Source organism: Loxodonta africana, unplaced genomic scaffold, assembly GCF_030014295.1.
Source record: "Loxodonta africana isolate mLoxAfr1 unplaced genomic scaffold, mLoxAfr1.hap2 scaffold_29, whole genome shotgun sequence".
In the NCBI taxonomy this organism is placed as follows: domain Eukaryota; kingdom Metazoa; phylum Chordata; class Mammalia; order Proboscidea; family Elephantidae; genus Loxodonta; species Loxodonta africana.
In genome coordinates this window covers 477,013-483,032 of record NW_026975011.1, presented here as the reverse complement: position 1 = coordinate 483,032, position 6,020 = coordinate 477,013, and positions in this window count along the sequence as shown.

Here is a 6,020-nt window from a genome sequence, read left to right as displayed (position 1 = left end):
GACAAAGAAGACAGATGCATCCACAAGGCCAGGAACACAAATGATTGCTGGCATCTACTAGAAGCTGAGGTAGACAAGGAAGGACCTCCCACTAAAGACATGCCCTGAATTTGAACTACTACCTACTGAACTATGAAAAAATAAATTTCTGTTCTTTAAAGCCATCCAGTTGTTATTTTTTATTATGGAGGGACTAGGTAACTAACACACATACCCGTACTTATAAGTTCACCCCAGTGCAGAACAATTTTCTTCCCTCCTTGGTCTAGCCCACCTGAACCTCCTCTTTCCCTATCAGTGTCCTTTGCTTTCACCTAAGAGTTATGACAGAGTCCGCTTGATGCTGATGCATTGAAATTTCAATTTATTTTCTATTTATGATTACTATTAATTCCAATATTTTCTACAGTTTTCAGTGGAGACAGTCTTATAATCTATAAATAGCAGTTATACTTTTTCTCTTTTTGTACTAGCTTACACTTCCACTGTTAAATGTTTAATAAAAATAATGATAGAAGCATCCTTATTTTATTGTTTATTAATTTTAAAGAGAATGTCCCACACGTCACCATGAACTATCATGCTAGTTGTGGTTTTCCACGTTTGGGGACTCCTTTTCTGTTCCATGTTTGCTCCTAGTCCTTATCTCTCCGTGTGATTGGATTTTATCAACCTGCTTTGCCCCCATCTCTTGAGGTGAACATATGTCTTCTCTTCTTTCACCTATGCATGTGGTGAATGAAATTATTAAATCTTTAATGTTCACTCAAATTTGTATGCCTACAATAAACCGCCTTGATCATGGCATGTTACATGGTTTATACTTTGCTGGCATCTTATGTAGGGTTTTGCATCTCAGTTACTGAGTGTGCTTGTCCTCTAACTCTTCTTCTACCATCCTTCTCTAATTTGTTATCTTTTTTAAACTAGCCTTAAGGATCAAGTTAGGGGAGTATCTCATGGTTTTCTAATCTCTGTTGACTATGTAAAAGATTAAAATTACTTTTTCTTGCATGTTTGCTGGAACCTGACTGGAAACGATCTAGGTCTACCATTTTCTTTGTAGGGAGATCTTGAACTACTGACCCATTTTATTTAGTTGTTAAAGGCATCTTCTGGTACTAATTTACTTAGAAAAAATTCTGATGCATGTTATAGGTTGCTCAAATCTCATCTTTAAGTATTGATTATCAGGGCTTGTAGCCTCATGCAAGCCAGTTCATCAATCCCAGATTTCCCCAAAGTCAGGCTCTGCAACTATTGCCAGTACCAATTGCCTCATCTAAGACTTATTTGCAAAGAAATATACAACAGTAGGCTCTCTAAACAGTTGTGTATCCGCAGCCTTCTTGAGTCCAAATGTGAGGATACAGTCTTCTAATACTTTTTTCGTAATTGTTCTTTTCTTAAATTTTTTCCTTTTTTCACTGCCAACCCCCCCCCCCCAGCCCCAATCTAGTAGTTTTAAAGTTGTGCGTTTCAGGTTCAAGTCTGTAATCCAGCTGGGATTCTGTGTGTGCTGCATGTGTTCATCAAAAGAACAAGCTTCTAGAAGCAGAAAGCAGGCAGTGCGACTGTTGAGCGGTTGGTGGCGTGGCAGGGAGGGGAGCTGCTGCTCATAGAGGGAACCCGAGGGAGGCAGGAGATGCCGGGCTGCCCACTGCAAGCCCACAGGCTCCAAAGAGGAGGAACCTGCGTGCGCCATGAGCCTTTTGAGACAGGCCCAAGCCCACCCAGCCAGGTGCTAACCTTGAACCTGCCAGGCTTGCGGGTTCCACCAGGACTAGGGGAAGCCTAAGGCCATGGAGGGCAAGGCCTAGGGTCTGGACCTGGGAACTGGTTCTGCCACGTGTGATCGCAGCGCTTATGCTGGGAAGGAGGGCAGGAAGCGTATCACAAAGTGCGTCCGGACGATGACCCCGTAGGGTGGGAGTTGTGGTCACCCACGGACTCTGGGTCCGCATAAGGAGGCCCCCAGGGTGCAATTCCAGGAGCAGAAGGCAAAGCCACAGAGGCCACAGTGCACCTCCCCGATGTTCCCCAGGGGCATTGACCCAAATTTGGGGAGCAGTCCTTCCTCTGGGCTAGGGACTTTGTTTCCTCCACTGTCATCACTGACTGTAAGCAGACTCTTGTCTACGCAGACTAATGAGGAATTATCAAAATGAGCTGCAAACTCCGGATTTGTTTAGGATCATAAATTAACACAAAGAAATACGCCTTTAGCAATAAGTGCCTGCTTTAAGCCCAAGTTGCCTTAAAACAAGGAATTTCATTCAGCTCCTCTGCTAATCTAGTGACTAGGAACAGGATCTCACAGGAACTCAAAGGTGTGGGGCACTAGAAATACTCCTAGGTCTGTCTGCTCAGGGCTGATTGCCTGGTTCCCAGTTTTATTATAAACCTTAGATACAGACCAGAAGAGAAGTTTGGGGCTTGACACCGACATCTTAACACCATTTCCTGTTTCTTGAGGAAGGAAGAGGTAAAATCAGTTAGCGTTTACTGTGTCCTTCTCCATCCCCGGAAATCCTCATGAAGACCTTCTCAGGTAAGGACTGACAGGGAGTAGATTGGTTTACTGTTCGACTTTGTCCTTGAGTCACTTTGTTTATGTCCTGCATGTAAACTATTGTGCACTGGTGGGAGCATTCTAATTCTTGTACAGAATGACTAGAACCCGTGCAGAATGACTATATTGTGCCTCCCTCAGGCACCCCTGTCTGCACAGCACCCCCCACCCCCAGCTGCCCAACTGCCTCTCTCCTGGCATTCTGCTCCTAGAAGCATGTTCTTTTGATGCAGAGATGCAGCACACACAGAATCCCAGCTGGATTACAGACTTGAACCCGAACACCTTATGCAGAATGACTATGAACCCCTAAGCTTAGTACTAAAGCAGGTACTTACCCTTCAGAGAAGGCCCTGGGGTGGGGGGTGTTGATACATACATTCCCCTGTGCTCCTGCTGCTCTAGACATGCCTGAAATGCCTCTCTGGAGAAGGCCTTTGGAGCAGGCTCATGGCCCACATAGGAATTCAGGCCTATTTTGTTGTTGTTGTTGTTGTTAGAACACCTCATTTAGCTTTGAAAACATTATTATCCAGTTTATTCACCGTATTGAGTACAAACATCTCAGATATTTTCAAAATTAACCCCATTCTCTAATACTAATTTGCCACCAAGAGCGTATTCCAAAGTGTTTCCAATAGGCTAGAAAATCTTTCCAAAGAGGAGACTCCTGCGCCGTGTTGTACAGTGACAGCAGGGATGGCATAATATGTTTACCCAGATACCTATCACTTTTTTTTTTATTATTGCGCTTTACTTGAAACTTTACAGAACAAGTTAGTTTCTCGTTCAACCATTTATACACAATTGTTTTGTGACATTGGTTGCAGTCCTCATGATGTGTGAGCACTCTCCTATGCTCCAGTTCCCCATTTCCATCCGCCATGATTCCTGTTCCATCCTGCCCTCTTTTCAGTGCTTTTGGGTCGGTTTTGCACTTTTGGTCTCATGCACATGATTGAACTAAGTATCATTTTCTTCACTTGTGTTATTGTTTGTTTTATAGACCTGTCTAATCTTTGGCTGAAGGGCGAACTTCAGAAGGTACTTTCCACTTTGTTGCTTTCCATAATTCCTGAAATTCCAAGTCTACCACCTGAAGAACTTCCTTTAATGTTTCATTTACAACAAGTCTGGTGGCGATGAATTCCCTTAACTTTCCTTCACCTGAGAATGTTAGTATTGTTCCTTTACACATGAAGGAAATAACAGGATATAGAAAGCTGGGTTAATGTTTCCTTTCTTTCAGTGTTGAAAAAATGTTGTTTTCACAGCCTTTTGGCCTCCATAGCTTCTGATGATGAATACAGAGTCATTGCAATTGTTTTTCCTGTGTGAAATGAGTTGTTTTCTCTCTAGCTTCTTTGAAGATATTTTCTTGGTCCTTGTTATTCCACAACCGACAGTGAGGCATTTGGGCATAAAATTATTTGAGTTTAACTTATTGCAGTTTGCATAGCTTGTTGAATCTGTAAGTTTATGTCTTTCAACAAATTGGGAAAGCGTTGAGCCAGTATTTCTTCAAATACTTTTTCCTACACCACATATTTTTTTTACACCTTATGAAATTCCAATAAATAAATGTTAGATATTTTTGGATATTTTTTGAGGCTCTGTTCATTTTTTTTTAATCTTTGTTCTCTGTTTTCAGATTGGATATTTTCTATTGAACTGTTTTCAACTCATTGATTCTTTTGTCTGTCAACTGCATTCTGCTGTTGAGAAGATCAAGTGAATTTTTTATCTCTATTATTGTGTGTTTCCTGTCTAAAATTTTCATTTCATTGGTTTCTATTTATTTCTCTATTTATCTCAAGTGTGCCTGTTACTTCTTGAGAGTGGTTAAAATAGCTTTTTAAAGTTTTTGTCTATGATTCCAAGACTGTGTGCCTTACTTAAATCTTACAGAAAATGTTGATGTTGTTTATTTTAGCAATCACATGACCCAGTTATGTTTAGGTTGCAGGTTCTTTCCCACCTTCTGTATGCTGTGGCTCAGATGTCAGTTCAGATTTTGAAGACTTTGCAGTGATATTTGGATGTAATCTATGGGAGCGTCACTCAGTCTGGGACCTTGTTGGTGTTCTAACCCATAATGCAGTTCTCAAAGGATTGATCTACTTCTTAGGGTCAGAGCAAAGCATATGCAACTGTGGGAGTGGGGAGGGGTATGAAAAACAACTTTATGGTATCCCTCTCTTGAGCCGCCTGGTCTCTGTCTCTCTGAGGCTCTCTGCTGTCTGAGAAGCTACCTTCCTGGTCCACTGGCAAGAATGTTGGGGCTTTAATCTCTTCATTCTGCCATGCGATTAAGTGACTGGGTCTGCCTATGAGGCCAAATAATGGTAGGATAGAGAAAACGTAACGGAAATTCCTCTACATTATTTGGAACTTATACACTCTGGTCAGAGAGAAGGCACACTGTTTCTGATGATACTTCGAAACAGGTATGGAGAAAAAGGCCGATGGCTTTTTTAACAGGTCGATGGCTGCATACTAGGTGTTATGGATTGAATTCTGTCTTCCAAAAATGTATATCAACTTGACTAGGCCATGCTTCCCAGTATTGTGCGATTATCCACCATTTTGTCAGCTGATGTGATTTTCCAGTGTATTGTAAATCTTACCTCTATGATGTTCATGAGCGAGGATTTGAAGCAGTTATGTTAAGGAGGCAGGGCTTAATCTACAAGAGTAAGTTGTGTTTTAAGCCAATCTCTTTTGAGATATAAAAGAGAGAAAAGAGCAGAGAGACAGGGGGAACCTCAGTACCACCAAGAAAGAAGTGTCAGGAGCAGTGCAACCTTTGGACCTAGGATCCCTGTGCTGAGAAGCTTCTTGTCCAGGGGAAGATTGGTGACAAAGCCCTTCTGCTAGGACTGACAGAGAGAAAAAGCCCTCACCTGGAGTTGGCACCCTGAATTTGGACTTATAGCCTCTTAGACTGTGAGGGAATAATTTTCTTTGTTAAAGTCATCCGTTTGTGATATTTCTGTTATAGCAGCACTAGATATCTAAGACATTAGGTTCAAGAAGATGTAGATTTCCTAGCTCTTTCACTTCCAGGGACACTATCACTAAGTAGGCAATGCCATAAATCCATGCAACAGACTATTCTGATTACTGCTTTGACTCTGCTGTCCATTATGGTAACCACACCCACCTTGTGTTTGTTGATTGAGTGCGGCCACTTGGATGCTACCACCATGGGGTCCAGTCAACTGCATTATAGTTAGGTGTCTTAATTCAGTTAGGGCAGTTCTCACTGTGGACTCTTACTTACATAAAATAGCAACCACAGAAGTCTTCAATAATGCTGGGGCTCCCTTCCCAAATTTGTACCTCACCGCTACGGTAAAAAGAGAGTCCTCTGGGCACTCCATGTGCGGGTCCGTGGGTTCAGCCTAAGAAATCCATTTTGACATGCCAATTTCCCTCATCCTTTGGA